The sequence below is a fragment of the Pongo abelii genome, chromosome 3, assembly GCF_028885655.2.
Source record: "Pongo abelii isolate AG06213 chromosome 3, NHGRI_mPonAbe1-v2.0_pri, whole genome shotgun sequence".
NCBI classification, from domain to species: Eukaryota; Metazoa; Chordata; class Mammalia; order Primates; family Hominidae; genus Pongo; species Pongo abelii.
In genome coordinates, this window is record NC_071988.2 from 159,933,718 (window position 1) to 159,953,825 (window position 20,108).

At 39.9% G+C, this 20,108-nt stretch overlaps 1 long non-coding RNA gene across 1 annotated transcript in view; it reads right to left on the reverse strand.

The window, feature by feature from the left end:
* Window positions 1-4,873: 4,873 nt before the first annotated feature.
* Window positions 4,874-20,108, reverse strand: part of LOC103890507 (uncharacterized) — a 50,196-nt gene continuing 34,961 nt past the window's right edge. The window contains exons 4-8 of the long non-coding RNA XR_008524283.1: window positions 15,302-15,398; window positions 9,520-9,582; window positions 7,818-7,882; window positions 6,339-6,433; window positions 4,874-5,893 (exon numbers count right to left, since the gene is read on the reverse strand). This is a non-coding gene — a long non-coding RNA (uncharacterized LOC103890507). The remainder of the gene's footprint in view (window positions 5,894-6,338; window positions 6,434-7,817; window positions 7,883-9,519; window positions 9,583-15,301; window positions 15,399-20,108) is intronic.

Consider the following 20,108-nt stretch of genomic DNA (forward strand, 5'->3'; position numbering starts at 1 on the left):
CTAGGTACTCTTCTAAGAATAAGGATGCTAAGATGAATAAGATACAAATAATAAGACAAGTTTTGTTTATGTTTTGTTTGTGTTGTTTGTTTGTTTTGAGATGGAGTCTTGCTCTGTCTCCCAGGCTGGAGTGCAGTGGTGTGATCTCGGCTCACTGCACCCTCCGCCCCGCAGGTGCCAGCAATTCTCCTGTCTCAGTCTCCCGAGTAGCTGGGACTACAGGCACCCACCACCATGCCTGGCTAATTTTTGTATTTTTAGCAGAGACAAGGTTTCACCATATTGGTCAGGCTAGTCTTGAACTCCTCACCTTGGCCTCCCAAAGTGCTGGGATGACAGATGTGAGCCATTGCACCTGGCCAAGCTTTGCAATATGAAGGAGTTCATTCATGCTGCCATTGGTTAAGCAGAAAATTAAATAAATAACTGCCTCTGTCACAGTCAGTGCTATCATCTAGAAATATATAAGACTGCATTTCATTTAGAATCTTATTAGGCCTCACATAATAAAAATTCAACTATAATGGTTAAGATTAGTTTTTGTTCTGTTTTGTTTTACATACAGTAAGTATAGTGGAAGTCAGTTGCTAGATTCGTTCATCATATTAATGATAACAGAGACCAAATATTTATGATTAACTTGTAATTTCCATTATGCTCACAAGGCTACTCGAGCAGCCCTAGCCATTATGTCTGTGTTCAATGGTGGGAGAATGGATGAGAAAATGGAAGATTTCTGTTTCAAGACAACAAACGTTTTCCCCATATCAAAATTTGGTTTATGTCTCATTGGTGAGAACCCTGTCTTGTGGTCACGACTGCATAGAGGTATTAAGAAACAAAGGGGTTGAAGTAGGGGATGGCTGAGTTTGATAATAGTGCCTGCCAAATTATAGGAATATGAGGTGTGGGACCCAACTCCACCTGAATGACAAGTAGGGGTTAGAGAATACCTCATAGAGTTGCTGAACTGAAACATGAAAAAATAAATGGAAAATTTGCAGGTGCATTTTAGACAAGGATGAGATCAGTACCATTATTATAGCAGAAAAAGTAACAATATTTACCAATGCAGAAATATCTGAGAGGCAATGCTGTGTTCATATAAGCAAATATGACAGAGTGCAGGGTGGAAGCCTATGTTTTCCTCCTTTCTAATTTTGCATATGACATGTTTTTTTCAGATTTAATGTGAGTCATGGAGACTGAATTGCCTTTGGTCCCAGCCCTAGCACATCCTGTGTTATGGCTACATTCTCTGTCAGATCTTTTTCCAACTTCTGTCCAATGTTCATAATTTCCCATTCCTGGCATGCTCTCTTTTAATTACTGTATTAAAGCAGAATCTTTCTCAACCCCAATTGTATTATTGCCCAGAGCCCAAAATGATCCATTGAAATGGTCAGTTCTATGAGTAAGTAAAATAACTTGTTCATTTAAGATGGTTTGAATTGGTCTCTTATCACTTGCATTCTGTTGCTTGAAAAAGATTCTTGGCTGGGCGTGGTGGCTCATGCTCATAATCCCAGCATTTTGGGAGTCCGATCCGGGTAGATCACCTGAGGTCAGAAGTTCAAGACCAGCCTGTCCAACATGGTGAAACCCTCTCTCTGCTAAAAATACAAAAAAAAATTAGCCCGGCATGGTGGTGGATGCCTGTAATCCCTGAGGGTGAGGCAGAAGAACTGCTTGAACCCAGGAGGCAGAGGTTGCAGTGAGTCAAGATCACACCATTGCACTCCAGCCTGGGCAACAAGAGTGAAACTCCGTCTCAAAAAAAAAACAAAACAAAACAAAAAATAAATAAAAATAAGATTCTTGATGAAGACAGCTTTACTAACAAACCTATGAAAGTAATCTTCAATGAGACACACTTTGCCAAATATTGATTATGGTAGTCAGAATTCTAAGATGATCCTTATGATCTCCATCATTTAGTGCTACACTCTGCATAATCTCCTCCCCTTGAGTGTGGGAAGAACCTGTGACTTGCTTCTAGCTACTTGAATATAGCAAATATAATAATAGAATAATATCTATCCCTTAGTTAGGTTTTATTATAAAGTTAGTGAGATGTCACTTTCATGATCACATTATGTCATATAAAATTATTTTTAGCAGATTGGTAGGAAAGACTGATCTGCTGCCCTTGAAGAAGCAAACAGCAATATTGGAGTTACCAAGGGAGAGGACCATGTAGCAGAGAATTACAGACAGCCTCCAGGAGTTGACAGCAGCCTCCAACTGACAGTTGACAGAAAGCCAGGGCCCTTAATCATACAGCTACATGAAAATAAATTCTACCAATAACCTAAATGAGCACAGTAACGGATTTTTTTCCCCAGACAAGCCTCCAGATGAAAACACAGCCCGGTGATCCCTTGAGTACAATCTTGTGAATACAGATTATGAAGCCAAAGAATTATTCACATATATGAAAGTTAAAACATACATTTGGATTGTAGCTTCCTGGAAGGTAATGTAAGAAGAAAAAAAATGTTTATTTACCTCATTCTTATTGTATAAACACACTATTTCTTATTCACATAAATAACAGCAGCAAAATGTGATACGAAGTACCTCAGTACTCAATGCTGTGCAAGTTCCTGACCCTTATGTTCAGAACTCTTGTAAAGTTTGAGCTAAAGTACACAGTCTAAATGCTCCAAAAAGAGACACCTAATTCCATGAATCTGAAGTCTTGAGAACAGCACATTAATGCATGCCTGAGAAAGAATGACGAGGAGAGGGACAAAGAAAGAGAAGCAGAGCAGAACAAAGTACCATGTCCCAAGAAAACCCTTCACTCACTTGACCCATCCAGCTGCATGGATCCAAGAAGTGAAAGAGAGATAAGAAGCCTGCATAGATGTGCACAGTTTTATTGAACAGTAACTCCACCCACAAGTCAGTGTGGCCTTGTTAGCTGCTCTGCACACTGACTAATCAAAACTGGTACCTCTTGCTTCCTTGGAAGGGCTAAGAATCGTATTGGCAGAGGGAAGCATGGCCTGAAGGCAGCCTAACATTTTCTTCTCTCCCTTGTGCCTGCTCATTTCTTATTCTATTTTAATCTACATCCAGTGATAGGTAATTTAAGGTTCAGCCAGTGAACTGGTGTCTCTCTTAGGAGAAAATCTCTTTTTGTAGTCTCCTAAGCCCAGTGAGGTAGAAAATTAAGTTTTTGCCCACTAAGTCTCTGAAATAGGTCAGAACAGACATCCACCATTAAAACACATTTAATACGAGATTACGTTCTCTCCCTGTTCTACTTTGACTCTCCATTTATGCCCAGCTACATGATCCAACATGATTCACAAGAGAGGGGTATAGAGTGAGCACCACATGTTAGTCAGACTCTTTCTGTTATAAGTAACAGAACACCATCCCAAACTAGGTTTATGCAAAGAAAGGAATTTATTGTTTCACATAAATTAAAAAATCCAGATGTGGCAGCAGCTTCAGACATGTGCTTCAAAGTATGATATCAGGAGTTGGTTGTGTTCCATCTCTTCGTTCTGCTACCCTTTGTGTTGGCTTAATTCTCAGGCAGACTTTCCCATGCCAGTAAAAAGAGAATCAACATTGTTGTGATTTGTACTTCCTTCTATCTTACTAATCCCATCAGAGGGACGACCTGGAGGCTTATATCACATGCCTATCCCAGAAACAATAATCCCTGTGACCCTATAGGCTGGGTATCCTCTCAGCCCTGGAGTTACGAGGTAGAGTCAACTCCTCCCTATCACATGAGAATTGGAGAAAGATGTCTCAATAAAGCAAAACAGGAGTATTTTTATTAGTGAATGGATATCCAGCAGGCCAAAAATCACAGATGCCTTAGGCACACAAGAGGCCATCATATTCCAAATACTAGGATGGAACATTTTTCTCAAATTTGAACATAATGAACATTCTTCCATTATCATTTTACCACACAGAAATTAAAATACCAAATAAAAATACTGTCTCCTTGTAAAGTAGTAAAAATATTAAAGTCCAATATTCTCTGTCTCTCTCTCTCTCTCTATATATATATATACACATACACATATACACACACACATGTATTTTAAGCTTAGTTCAGCTCCACAGATTTCATTCGGAACTCAGGGAAAATCAGTGCCTTTTATCTGTCATTACGAGGACTATAAATATACACAATATACTGAAATAAATGTTAACTCTTTAAACACTTCGAAAGTTGAATGAATCCAGTGCAAGTTTCTTGTATGTCAAGAGACATATTAGTATACAATAGTCCCTGATCCTTAATAATGTTTTGAAAACACAAATAATTCCTACCTTGCTAGGCAAATTGCTTCATTAAATAAAGTTTAAATTCTATTACTAAAGAGAAAAGAAGATTGCATATTGTTAGACAGTCACAATCTCTGCCACAGACCATCATATTTATTTTCTTACATAGTCAGTAGACAAAAAGAAAAACAAACCTAAGTTCTGAGTATTTTTCTGACTAGCAAGAAAATTCACACTTTTTATATTGGTAGAGTAAAAAATACAAAACTATGAGGTCATAGCCCATGAGTTAATTATCACAAGGTTACTGAAAAAATTCAATTACCAGTGACAAATATACTCTATAAATTTGTGACCAAATACAATTTTCTAACACATCTGTTTTATAAGTCTTGCAATCATTGCTTCTAGTTAAAAGGTTGTATTTTAGGAGGGAAAACCAGAATCACTGTGGCTTACAGCTGAACATGGGAGAAGAGTGTCTGCTCTTCTTGGTAAAAGCGATAAGAACACAAATCTATAAGGATAAATTTCAGAATCCATAGGAATTAAATCTGAAAGAAGGCCTTTGCTTTTTCTGGGAAATTCTCTAACAGATTTGTGGTCATTGACAATATTTACAAACCTACTTTTACTGTCCTTAAAATTTTTATCATCAACCATTATAGCATATATTTTGGTTTTAACCAGGCAGGAATTAAAGTTTCCTTAAATGTATGATTTTTATTTGTACTAGAGGTTAGCTGTGCTGCCGTTTGTTTTTTCATAAACCTTGAGAAAGCTTTATCTATGTGCTGTTCCCCTTGCATGTCCCAAACTGGGCTGGTAGGGGTCCAGTGAAAGGCAGCGACCCCAGCCGGATGCTCCACCCTGATCTTGCCTTTTCTCGGCATTAAATTCCCCATAGCTTGGATAGCTTTCACTATCCTGGTGTCAACATAAACATTTTCCTTCCCACCTTTTATGTTGTTGCTCCAGCGGGACCTGACTGTACCAGTCCCCCAGCCGAGGCTAAGAAACAGGATAAAATGTAAAAGACTAATGAGATAAAGATGCATAGAATCTTTAGCAGTTAATCTGGTGCTGTCTATCAAGGTTGAGTACTGATAATAAGCCAAAAGTCCAAATTTTCCCACAATAGAGATCTGTCGATATTTAGCCTGACCTTTGTGGTCTGCAGTGACAATTGAAAATAAAACTTGCTTTGTGATGAAATTGCTCTGATCTAGCTAGAGCTTGTCCTTGTCCATATGGAACTCTAGCTCTAGGAGCTGGCTTTGTAGTCACAGTCTACAAGGGTGCTGACTCTGACCCTCAAAGAGGGACTGTCCATCTTGGGCCTCATTATTCAGTTTGAAGTTATTGCTTGTCCTGTTCAACACAAGCTTCAGATGATTCTCTTGAGTAACACCACAGTTCAGGTATGGAAGAAGAAAAAGAAAACTAGCCACATAACCAAGTCTGTTAAATCCACGAGGGCAGCAACCATCTCCCTTCTTAGAACGTTGTCCCAAATGATTGTCTTTCTTCTTAGGCCCTCACAACACCCTCACATGGAGTACTCATGTCTTAGGGATGATTTGCATGTCTCTGTATTGCTTCCTTAAACTGAACTGTGAGACGCTATCATTACCTGGTAACATAAAACAGAAAATGAAAGACAGAGTCATCCCTTTGGGCTGAATAATTCCAACAATTAAATATACCTCTATAATAATGTTTCTATATTATTTACCTATAATGTTGATATTAATATATAATTGATATAAGTATATATAAGTACTGCTATATTCTGAATGTTTGTGTCCCTTCAAAATTCATATATTGAAACCCAATGTGATAGGATTAAGATGTGGGACCTCCAGGAGGTGATTAGGTCACAAGGGCAGATCTCTCATGAATGGGATTAGTGCTTTTACAAAAGAGACCCCAGAGAGTTTGTTCTCCTCTTCCACATATGAGGCAGAAGAGACCACACTGGTACCCAACCAAACTGGACCTTTGATCTTAGACTTCCCAGCCTCCAGAACTATAAGGAATAAATATCCGTTGCTTATAAATCACTCAATGTATGATACCTTTGTCATAATGCTGTAGGAAAATCCGGGCTCCTGTCACATGACCAGGAAAGATTAGGCTCACAGACACTTTGAAGGGTGAGGAGGGGGATTTACTGGGCAAAAAGGAAAAAAGAAAAACAACACAGCAAAGTGAGACAGGGGTTTCTGTTACAGGCCCTCATCTCACAGATTGAATCCCCAGTAACCATCCAGGAACAGGAGGGGCCAGGCTCCTTCCCTGCTGCAAATGGCATGAACTTCCCGAGGCCGCACCCTCCTCCCCATGCTCAGACCACCTGGAGATTCTCTGAGAAGCTCCTTTTACTTGGCTGTCTCAATAAGAGCCCAAATGGACTAAGATGAGCTCTTAACATAATTATACATTTACATTTGTTTATTACGTGACTATATACCTGTCTCCCCTACTAGACTCTATGTTCTTTGAAAGCAAGTAAAATGCCTAGTTTGCTCACATCTAAGTAACCAGGGCCTAGTTTTCCTGAAGGAAATGTAGTATTTGGGCTTGATATTAATATTTTTATAGCGTCTCTAAATAAAAGGGAACAATTTATAATTTTCTCAATTAAATGATTCTGTCAGAAGCCAAGGCACTATGATTTACATAATCAGATATTTAATAATCTGATTCAGTCTAAGCCAAAAACAAATGAGCAAATCAAGTCTAAAGCAAAACCTGGAATACCTAGAAGACATCTAAAAGATATAATAATGTCTTCCATGTAAACTTTTGACAGAAGTAGGATTCCAAGTTTATATTCTCTAGCAAGGCGCTGGATTATCTACGGGATAAGAAATGGCAGATTAAATTACTAAATGATGATGTGGCCATCCTTTTGTAAAAACCCACAAGCCTAACCAAAATTCCATCCTGAATAGAGAAATATTTCACTTCAACAAAAGATTTCCTTCAGTGAGAAATGAATCTTTCTTAAATAAATTTTAACTTTGCTATAATATAAGAACAATCTGTTAATCAATTCTCCGAAGTTCTACCAGAGACAATAACCTCCATCAAAGCAATTCAAAATGTGGCCCGTGGACTGGTGGTGGTCTGCAAACTGCTACCAATCCACAGCAAGATACGTACAGAAATTGAGAATAAGCACCAAGAAATTTGTATGACAATTTGATATTGTCATGCCATCCAAGCACATGATAAATGCATTTTACAAAAATGTTGGTCTGTGACTGTGTGAAACTTAAGCAAATAATAATAATAAGACACAGTCCTTCATCACAGATAGTTTGAGAAGCTTTGTTCTAGTTTGTTTAGCTTGAAAATTTTCAAGAAAGGTTTACTATTGCTTAAAATAACCATGGAAAATTCTCATTCATGAAATTATATAAAACAAGAGGCTTACTGGAGTATCTGCTAGGATTAATTATCTACATAATGTGTCCCAAAGTAACCAAATGAGTTGACCTATTTTAGAGAACAGTATCAAATACAATAATGTTAATTCTTGATTGACTCACCTTAAGGCATTACTGCTGACAGTAGCTGAAGAGCATTAGGAATTGTCCATTCAAGTCAAATGAAACTGCAAATTAGCATAATATGATACATAAAATTTATTTGCAGTTGGAAAAACAATTATTTTTTCTTCTCACACAAAAGCTGCCTTCTCAAAAGGATGAGGGATATTTTGAGAAATAGAGGAAATAATTTGGAGAAAAAGGTCTAAGCACAATTTTATGAATAAAATTTGGGAACTTAATAAAACCTCCATTTTAGTTAAATCTATACCTCTCACTAGTGACTTACAGAGTGAAAAGAAAAGGATAGTAGTAGTTGGGAGTGAAAGTAACACTGAATCTTGCCTAGAGGTTAACCAATGCCAAAAAACACACAATAACAGAAAAAAGAAATTGTGGAAATGTAGCCAGTTACACCAAATTTTATACAAGGGGTGGTCTGTCAGTCTTCTCTCAAAAATGTGAGGAAGACCAAATGTGGTGGCTCACAACTGTAATCCCAGCACTTTGGGAGGCTGAGGCTGAGGTCAAGAGATCGAGACCATCCTGGCCAACATGGTGAAATCCCGTCTCTACCAAAAATACAAAAATTAGCTGGGCGTAGTGACACATGCTTGTAGCCTCAGCTACTCAGGAGGCTGAAGCAGAAGAATCTCTTGAACCCCGGGGGGCGGAGGTTGCAGTGACCCAAGATCGTGCCACTGCACTCCAGCCTGGCAACAGAGTGAGACTCCATCTCAAAAAACACACACACAAAAAAACCAACAAAAAAATGAGGTCAGAAGATCGATGTCTTAAATATAATTTAAAACAAAGTGAAGTCAAAAATCTCAAAAACGTTATCCAATTAGTCCTGAGAGAATTTCCACTGACCTAACTTTTTTAGTGATTCTTGTTAATGTGTAACCAGGAGTTCATATAGCGTTCTTGGGAAATAACCAACAAAACATTCTGACCCACAGAGTCCACTGCAAGCCAAATGGGGTCATAAAGTGTTCTTGTCTTAAGTTGATAAATAGAGTAATGCGAGTCGATATTGGAGCAGATTTGGTAGACTAAAACTAATACAATTAACATGCAGCATAACTGAGATGCCCATACTTATAATTTGTCAAAGAGAAAACACACAACACTTAGATGAAATGCTTGAAAATTTGAGTTCAGATTCAGAGATACTTGTATAAACCTGGGATAAAATATACTCTTTCTGAGGAGAGAAAAGAGGCTGATGAGGGGTTTATCTATCTTTATAAATCTCCAGTAAACAGATAACTAAAGGTCCAAGTCCTTCAGTTATTTAATTAATTACAAATTTAAATCAACTGCTCTACATGAAGCAGTTGAAATGTTCCAACCAATGATAGGCTTAATATCTACAAAATTTTGATAATTTTTCTGTCATTATTGAGATGAAAAATTAACTGTCAGTTTAAAAATAGCCTCACTGTGGTTTGAAACTTCAAACCCAATATGTATTGCCTAAGCTTATCATAGTTTAATTATGTAGAAGCAATAAGCAATGCACAAAAGGTTAAACAGGGTGATATCCTGAGTAGCCCCTTTCATGATTCTATGTCTCTAGCTTCACTGATTTTGTCCCTTTTTATTTTCTCCTTTCCACACAGCTCTTGTCAACCCAGGAACTTTAAGTACAAGACACATATCACTCCAAACATGAAATAGATCACATTGTACCAATTACCTGTTGTTAAGAGAAAAATCCTCATTTCCACCTTCAATACAGCCAAAGCAGTTTTGAAATATTCTTAAAAAAAAGAAACCAAAAACAACTTGAACATAACAGAATAAAAATATTCCTTACACTTTCTTACCCTTTTCAAAATTGTCATCTCATTAGTCTACTTAAAGATATAAGTAGGCCCAAGAACACCTTCATCCATGTTAGATAAATCGAGATATTTAGTGTAAATCTGAAATGGTAAATAATGATCTAACTATAATATCATCAGTAACACTGTCTCAGGGGTTATAATATAAATGAATCTTTTTCTAAGGAAAAGTGATTTATTTCCCCAAGTTTTCCCCATCGGCTGCCATTTAATGATATGAAATTTTACTTATAAATACATCGGGAAATAAGTTTTCCATTAAATCAACACATCTTTATCAAGACATGTACCATGTTAAAACAGTTTTCCCCAGGAAAACTTTTTCTTGTACAGGCTTCCACAAAAGTCTCTACAATTATCTCCACCATATATTTAATAAATCAAGTTTAAAAGTTATTGCAATTTAAATAACTGGACAGACATCATATGTCTTTGTGGAAGAAACAGATGCATAAAATAAATCAGAAAAATCATAAAAATATTTATCGAAGTAAATCATAAAATAAATATGGAAAACCAAATTAGAAAGAAAAAGCAACTTTTTAGGGGAATATGGGTCAGACAGATTAATAGCTTTATCTTTGCGATTTTTTCCCATTTATAGTTGAAGAGACTATGGACATAAAACTTGGAACTTGGAGAAAGCTGTTTTTTTGCCTCTATAGTATTAAAATTGAAGTGAAACACACCCTATGTGTGAAGATTGTACATTAGTTTTCTTGCCAAGGCACAATTTCGGAGACAAATCTTTGAATTTGGAAGGCAATCTCCATAGTATCTGCCAGATATCAAAAAGCACATCATTTTCTTTACGAAGTTTCAAGTTAAATCTGTTGGTGCCAGTTGGACGATGTGATTCGCTCAAAACAAGGACTAAGGAATCTAGCAGGCATTCTGAGGAAAGAGGGTTTCCTGTCTTTCTATAGAAAGGGCTGTGTACACAGGTCCTGAGCTAGCTGGAATGGAAGCCAAACAAGTGTATCTCCAGCTATTACTGGGAATAGTAGAACAGAACGTTGACTGGGAACAGCCAGAGGGTTCAATTACCTATCATTCATTCTCATACTAATTAATTGGTGTTGTTCGGTTTGGTCTCAAGAAAAAAAAATTGTAAACTCCTAGAAGAATTTTAATTTATGCTCATTTTATTTTTTTAAATTGAATACTCTGCCTAGCATGGTACTGTTTATAGAATTCTCCCTGTTGAACTGTAGTTAAACTGAATTGTACACATGCTAATCCCTGAGAGAAAGATGAGGTATTTTTAATTAAAAACATCAATCATGTTAAAGACTATTAAATCTAGTAGATCACTTTACCTAATAGGAGTTTTAAATCAAACTTCTATTTTTGGAACTTTAAAAAATATTTTTCTACGGTCCCACTTCTACAAAGACATTCTTCAGTTTACACTGGAGACCAGTTTATGTAGTTTATATTGGAGCCTAGTCAAATTCTTCCACACTCTTCCTGCATTTCTTTGTATAATGACCCCCCTTTCCCCAAACTCTATTTCTGTTGTTAATTTCCTGAGGATTGTATAGAACGCTGCTTAAATGAGAAACATCAGTACTGAGGATGTAGGCAATGCCTTAATTGATCAGATAAACATGGTCCATTTAGTTTTGCTTTAACTCAAACTTCAAAGTACCAAGCTGTAGGTTTGCTTCATTTTGGCAGAAGCAAAAAGCCTGAAACTCTTCAGGAGGTAAGGAAGCTATGGAAATTAGGCATCTGCCCAAAATCTAGGATAAAGAATAAACACTTAAAACTCATTTTAACATCTACTTTCAACTGAAAAGAAAAGGGCTCATGAGAACATTTGAATATAGGAAAAGGACAATTTTCAAGACTGTGAACTTGAACCCATTTGACAGCAGAGAATGTGATCTCAGGGCCATGTGATACTGTTCTCTCTTCATTAAAGTCCCATCAGCCCTACCAAGATGAAACAAACTTTCTAAATTTTCCTTTACTTTTCCAACTGCCATATGTGAGCTCTAGGTATGGACTTGCCTCGGGAGGATTTATATAGGCCTTTTGAACTTCTAACAGAGTCTCTCTTTTGAGTAACCATTTAAAAGAAGATTAAATTTAATTAGACTGTATTTTTTCCTGTGACATGTGCCTTCAAAGTCCACTTTATTACATTCTTTTATCCTAGCAGCACACTAATGCCGTCGGGTGTAGGGCACCTTCAGATGCAGGAACACAGGAGGGAGATATTTATATACTCACTTAATCCCCTGGGAGTATTTTAGGACTGGCCAACAGCTGACATCCATGCCTGCCCAGCAACACTGCCTGAGCAAATGTTGCTCAGGAATCAACTCAGACACATGACAATTTGGATGAGTAATCTGAGCCCTCCATACACCTGTCCTAGATAGGGGTTCAAGGTGCCCTTGGGTTGTATCATCTATTTATACCCTAATTATTTCTCTTTTGATGTTTTTCTTATTCTCTGAATTTATTGATAATAACTACACTTCGATAGTGTGTCCGGAATTGGTGGGTTCTTGGTCTCACTGACTTCAAGAATGAAGCTGCAGACCCTCATAGTGAGTGTTAAAAGTTCTTAAAGGTGGCGTGTCCTGAGTTTGTTCCTTCTGATGTTCGGATGTGTTCGGAGTTTCTTCCTTCTGGTGGGTTCATGGGCTCGCTGCCTCAGGAGTGAAGCTTCAGACCTTTGCAGTCAGTGTTACAGCTCCTAAGGCGGCACTCTGGAGTTGTTCGTTCCTCCCCGATGGGTTCGTGGTCTGGCTGGCTTCAGGAGTGAAGCTGCAGACCTTCAAGTGAGTATTACAGCTCATAAAGGCAGTGTGGACCCAAAGAGTGAGCAGTAGCAAGATTTATTGCAAAGAGTGAAAGAACAAAGTTCCCACAGCATGGAAGGTGACCCAGTGGGGTTGCCACAGCTGGCTGGGGCAGCCTGCTTTTATTCATCCTGCTGATTGGTCCATTTTGCAGAGAGCCAATTGGTCTGTTTTACAGAGAGCTGATTGGTCCGTTTTGATAGGGTGCTGATTGGTGCGTTTACAATCCCTGAGCTAGGCACAAAAGTTTTCCACATCCACACTAGATTAGCTAGATACGGAGTCTCCACTGGTGTATTTACAAACCCTGAGCTAGACACAGAGTGCTGATTGGTGCATTTACAAACCTTGAGCTAGACACAGAGTGCTGATTGATGCATTCACAATCCCTTAGCTGGACATAAAGGCTCTCCAAGTCCCCACCAGATTCAGGAGCCCAGCTGGCTTCACGCAGTGGATCTCGCACAGGCCGCAGGTGGAGCTGCCTGCCAGTCCCGCGCCATTTGCCCCCACTCCGCAGCCCTTGGGTGGTCGTTGGGACCGGGCGCTGGGAGCAGGGGGTGGCGCTCCTTGGGGAGACTCAGGCGGCGCAGGAGCCCACGGCGGGGGAGCGGGGGAGCGGGGGAGCGTGGGGGAGACTCAAGCATGGCGGGCTGCAGGTCCCGAGCCCTGCCCCGCAGGGAGGCAGCTAAGGCCCTGCGAGAAATCGAGCACAGCAGCTGCTGGCTCAGTTGCTAAGCCCCTCACTGCCCGGGGCTTGCGAGCTGGCCGGCCGGCCGCTCCGAGTGCGGGGCCCGCCAAGCCCACGCCCACCCGGAACTCGTGCTGGCCTGCAAGCGCCGCGGGCAACCCCGCAAGCGCCGCGCGCAGCCCCATTCCCGCCCGCGCCGCGCCCACGCCCACCCGGAACTCATTCTGGCCCGCAGGCGCCGCGCGCAGCCCTGGTTGCCGCCCGCGTGTCTCCCTCCACACCTCCCCGCAAGCTGAGGGAGCCGGCTCTGGCCTTGGCCAGCCCAGAAAGGGGCTCCCACAGTGCACCGGTGGGCTAAAGTGCTCCTCAAGCGCGGCCAGAGTGGGCGCCAAGGCCGAGGAGGCGCCCAGAGCCAGCGAGGGCTGCCAGCAAGCTGTCACCTCTCAATAGGAATTGGTACCAACCTACTTATGAAGAAATATTTGTTTTAACCTGAACCTGGGGTAAGGTTTACTTAAAGATTATTTCAGAGTCTAACCTACTCTTAAAACCATGTTTATGTATTTACTAGAAATATAAATCGGTGTCAATGGCATTACAGGGATTGATGGAAAGCAAGTACCTCAATCCCTGTTCAACAATTAGGTCATGCAGAAAATCACTAGATGTAAGATTCAGTAATTTTTACTTTTATTGGTAGAATTTGGAGAGAAGGAGAAGAAATATGACAAAGAGTAGCAGACATTTAAAGAAAAGGTAAAAGTCAACATTTGCAGCCGGGTACTAAAGACTCATTCCTGTTAAAGGAGAGCAGATGTAACTGCTCAACTGCTTCACAATGCCTTTGGTAATAGCTCTTGCTGGGACATGTGGATGAATGCGGTTTTCTCTCTTCACAATTGCGTTGTTGCTTTAGCCAGAACGCTGTGGCATTTTACCAGCCTTTCCCTTCTTGATCACGTTTTTTACAAATATAAAGAAAAAAGAAAATGAACACATTGCAAGTAATTTTTCTTCATTTTGGTATGCTATTAAACAACACCGGTATGCCCCTGTGGCCCTGGCTGCCGGCTTGCTGCTAACTTCCCCGGGCCTCTAAGGCTTGGGCATAGGGAGGCAGAAGATTGTTTGCGGTTTTTCGCTTTTTGCTTTTTCATTGGCATGACAGTGCCCAGCAGTCTAGTCTATTCTTTCCTTTTTCATTTTTTCACTAGTGTGAAGGAGCAGTCACTTAGCGAAAGAACGATCTGCGGCTAAAAGGAGCGAAGAAGAAAGGAGCACGCCAGCCTGGCCTTCTCTGTGGCCTGAAACTGCCTAAAGTTAATTGCTCACATAAGAAGAATAACTGGTGGTGCTGTAATTGAATTTTTATGGAAATAAACAGGTGGCAGATTTACTATAGCTGTGGGGATAGTAGGGGGTGAAATGCTGTAGCCACATTAACCTGTTTAATTTAATAGCTTCGGTACTCATAGGGAAAAAAAAAAAAAAAGCAGTGTTGCTCTTTGAGTCAGTTGGATGCCAAATGTAAATAACTACAGTTACCCTAGCATGCCCAAGTGGTTGAGCAAAAAAGGGCTTTGTGCCAGCTTCAACTTGGTTTTCATGTTTATTAATTAAGCTCCTGGAAGTTTCAAAAACAGAAGTTTTAACTCACAAAGAACTCTGGGAAAAAAAGGAATAGGAAAGAATTTGGCAAAGGGAAAATAGATAGACAGACGGACGGACAGACGGACGCACGCTCTTCTTCCATTAATGGCACAGCACGAGTCTGTGATAGATACTAGGAGCACTCTATACTGGACACAGGAAGGAAAAACTAAAGGCTAGCTTTGCACGATGCTGCCCCCCAGTGGTAAGATTTTGGAAATGCATTTTTATATTAAGTAGAATAATCAGTGACTGGTGAGATATGCAGAGAACACCATTAGCTTCTTGACGTACCTGACGTTTACTTTTAAGCCAAATACCAGGAATAAAAGTTTGTGTTGAAATTTTTGTCTATTTGACTGCAGGGAAAAACAACATGAACTATTCGTCTGTCTATATCGTCATTATTTTTTATCTCATGGATTGAAACAAATTTTAAAGGAAAAAAGAATGTCAATAAGAAAGAGCAGCACTTACTATCAGGGAGGCACCTCACGAGCATTGTGAACACTCAGGTGAATAAAACACGTGCATCCTCTGCCAGCTTTTCCAGGCTTGAGTGGTGGGCAGATTCCTAGATGAAGAATTTAAGATAAAATAGAGTTTGCTAAGTATTAAAAAGCACACAAAGAAAAATTAGTGTGAGCGTGAAGTAGAGAGTATCCCAAAATTAATTTTATCAATAAGAAACACTTTATACACTATTTGAATTACCTCATCAAATACCTAATACCCAAGATTATCAGAACCAGAGAAATCCAGCCAAACGTTGCAATGGAGCTAAAGAGTAAAAACAAACCCAAGACTAAGCTGGCAAGAAGTCAGAGAGCCTGAAGGGTGCTCTTTCCTCATACCAGTTTTGTTTTTAGTCCTATAAACCTTTAGTAAGTCCTTGCTGAGTGCATCACAGTTTACTGACTGCACTTTAGGGTGTCAACTGAAGAGTGAGTAACTTCATAAATCTGAAAGGAGAGCTTAAAGGTTCTTCTCATGAAGGGTTGGAGCCTGTCGGCGACCATTCTCACAGACTGAGAAGTGTAGCCTCTGGCCAGAAGCTGGAAACAGGCATGTAGAGGGTAGGATAGGAAAAATAAGATGGATTTATGGCTAACAGGGTAGCTAAGTATACATATTCAGCAGGTCATAGAAGGAGATATGAATATTCACAAAGGGGAGGCACAGCATGTGTAACATGCATCCCATGTTCACTCTGGGATGAAGACTTAACATTTAAATATATTACAATTAGACCTTATACATCAAAAGGTGAACCAGGGGACACAAAGAACCTCTATGTGGCAGCCTCCAAAGACGGGCCTCAGGAGCACTTCATGGTCAATGGTCTCTTATCAGGAAGGAATGCTGGTCAGTTGCTGTGTCAAAACTGTGAAAAGGGCCAGGTGCAGTGGCTTACGCCTGTAATCCCAGCACTTTGGGAGGCCAAGGCAGGTGGATCACCTGAGGTCAGGAGTTCGAGACCAGCCTGAGGTCAGGCGTTCGAGACCAGCCTGAGCAACATGGCAAAACCCTGTCTCTACTAAAAATAAAAAATTAGCCAGGTATGGTAGCAGGCACCTGTAATACCAGCTACTCGGGAAGCTGAGGCAGAAGAATCACTTGAACCTGGGAGGTGGAGGTTGCAGTGAGCCGAGATCGTGCCATTGCTCTCCAGCCTGGTCAACGAGAGTGAAACTCCATCTCAAAAAATGAAAATAAAAAATAAATTTAAAGAAAAAACTGAAAGGGAGGGGCAGCATCAGGCAGTTGGTTCCTATCAGTGGCAGAAGGAATCTTTCAAAAGGGCTGGTTTCTGTTAAACACCTAGGGAAGAGAGCCTAGTGGCGGTTAGCAAGGGAGGAGGTATACAAGGCACATCTGACCTCCCATCGTGTCATGGCTGTGAACTCCATTTTTAAGGTTTCTCTGAGGTCCCCTTGGCCAAGAAGGGGTCTATTCAGTTGGTTTAGGGACTTAGGATTTTATTTTTGTTTCTCAAAGGGCACTTTTACCCCATGTGCTGATGTCTGTCCGTGCACAGCCTCGGGCTCTTCTCTCCTCCGTCTGCACTTTCTCCACATAATGGGCCTCATTTCCCATCTATGGACCAACGACTTCTGTATTTATTGCATCACCAAACCAGTTCCTTTTATTTATCCTCATATCTAATTTCTCACTCAACATCTTCATATAAATGTGTGTCAGGCCCCTCAAATATTATAGGTCTAAGATCATTGGCCCCAATCTTATTCTCATTCAGTATATACACGATGAATATATATACATATTTATGTATATCCTGCTATGCAAACCAGAAATATAAGAACAGTTTTACATTTTCTACTGTCTCACACCCAGTATTCAATCCATCACCAACAGTCAATCATGAGTCCTATTAATATTAATTCCTAAATATCTCATAACTCTACCTATTTCTACATCCATACAACAAACTCTCACTGCAACAATTCAATAACATACCTTGCCACTCTCTGTTCATACCCATACTGCACCCAGAGAATTCTTTTACATGTCTAATCATGATATTATATCGTCCCTGCTTAAAGCTACACATTTGATTTCTCATTGCTATTCAGATCAGAGAAAATCCTGCAAGTTCAGGTCCCTGTCTACTTTTCAGGCTCCTCTTGGTCACTCTGAACCTCGTATTCCTCACTCCGGGTGTACTGTCTTCCATTCACTTCTCAAGCACACTTTTCTCTCCTGCTGTGGAATCACTGCACGGACGCCTTTGTCTGTGCTCTTTGACACCTACCTCTGCCTTAGAGCTCATCTGAAATATCACTTGCTGAAGTAAGACTTTTCCCGCCTTTCCCATTTTCTCCTCCAAAACTCCCTGCACACACAGACACACAGATACACACACACCCCAGGACAACAGAGGGTTCCCCTGTAACACAAGCTTATAGAATTATCTTGAGCAGTGACTGTCCAGTTTGTACCATTAAATTATTAGTGCTATAAAAGCAAAGAACATGTCAAGATTTGCTCATCATTGTACCCCTGACACATAGCACAAAGCATGAATCTTGGTTGCTACTGAATAAATGTTTGTTAAATGACCATCCAGGGGTACAATTTGTGATTGCTCAGTATCACTACATCTTCTAAGCACAGGACAAAATAGAGACACAAAAAGAATCATCAACCCAACATCTTTCAGGTTTTTAATGATATTTTTAATTTCTGTAATTCATCTATGAATGCAATACTGCTTTGGATTTTAGTGCTTTAGGAGGTAAGGGCAATTCCAGAAGCTTGGCATTTTCTATCACAATGGCCCTACTCCATGGTGCAGAGACCCAGTTGGGGATTCTGCCAATTGCTTAAGAAACCTATTCCAGTCATATCCTCAGAAAAATAACCACAAGACTGGACTACCTAGAGGCCAACTGAGATCAAAACTCAATTTATAACCTGAAGTACAATTTGTCATTCTCATCAGTAGAGACAGTGTTATTCTCAGTCTCCGGGAATCAGGATAGCTCCGAGTTGGTGTTTAACAGTATCCCAAAGCTCTGGTTATTTCTGTTTTCCAGGGCATGTTTACTGTATGTATTTTTACTATATGGAATTTTATAGCTCCTTTGCATTCTATTCACATTCCATTGCATTCTATTCACATATAAATAATACCTGGCATGAAATGTCTGTGTAGCCAGATTCTAGGAAATATTTTATCAGCATGACCTAAAATGCAAGCAGTCTATTTTTGTCACAAAGTTAAAACAGTAACATTTGCTACCTGAAAATGTTTATGTGAATGTTGACCCCTAAAAGCACACATTACCCTTAGAATGTAATATCACTATTCATGCTGTTTGCTAGATCATTGGTGTAAAAGAGCAGTAGCTCTTTGGAATTTTTTTCTCCAAAAGGACAGCATTTTCTAGCCGTTCTGAATAAACCCCTGAACAAAGAATAGGCAAACCAGATTAAAAGCTATTTATCTGCAATATCTGCAATAGCCAAAGATCCTTTGCTGAAGGCTGGGGAGATTTATTGCACAAACAAGTGATATTATTGCTGAGTCCATCTTCAAAGAATTCTTGATTATGGCATTAACTCGGGTCTGAGAATTGGGAGAGAATGACCAACTTCCCATAATGATGACCCAGGTCAGACCTATACTTCCCAGGTGTGGGGTGCTTTCCATAACACAAATCAAGAAGGACTAAAGTACTATCATCTATTTCAGTCAAGAGACCCAGTGACTGGTGAACCACTACCAAAGATTTCTGTAATACATAACACTCTGCTGGTGAGCTTGCCCTGCTGCCTTTTATGACAACCACAATGATTTTGCATCCTTCCTTTGAATGCTGCTACTTGGCCTCTGCTGCCCTAGAATAGTTTCCTTCTCATTTCAATCAGGGAAACCATGTCAACTAAGCATCTGCCATCAACATCCTCAGCTTAGGAAGAACAGTAGAACAAACTCTCCTCAAAACTCCCTTCACCAATACATTCCTCAAGATATTGGTAAAGAAATTATCTTCTAGACATCTTGAGTAATAAATTAGGATGAAGGTGATTTATGTATAATTCCAACCCAGAGTACTTGCTACCCTTCCCTGCATTATGTAAGAGATTTCTAGAATCTCAACTTCACTATCCCAAGCCTCCATGAAACCCAGATTATAACCAAGCAAATGAGCCAAGAATCAGACCCACTGTAGCCACTCTGGGTAACTCTTCCAATATAGAAGCTCTGAGTGATACATTTATTCTTTTGAAAAATTACACGTTACCTGTCCAAGGTCAATTATTAGTGCACATAGTCCCAAGTTTTGTTGTCATAAGATAAAAGAAAGAAATCTTTTCACCCAGATTTTACAATGCATTTTACTTCTCTGGGACATGTTGGGATTTAACTACTAGTTCAAGTCTAGAGATAAATGGGGGTGGGGGTGGTGTTCACTGTTCTAAGTGGTAAATGGATTCTCTCTTGCAAAGTCAGCCTCTGAAAAAGAAAGGGAATACAGTCTCCAAGCAAGAATAACCGCCTCCATCTAAGAAGGGAGGATGCACTTCTGTGATGCCATTAACAGTACTGCACTGGCAAATGTTTAACAATCCATTCCCCAGCAAGGGGGTTAGGGACAGCCCTGATTGTGGCATTTCAAATACTTGTAACTGACTTCAAATTGCCAACATATCATGGACACAGAGTAGAGATGAGATAAATGCAGTTAATCTCAGGAGCTGGCAAGAGCTGGCTCCAGCACACAGCTACAGAGGGGGAAAAGGCTATGAGTTCAAGGCT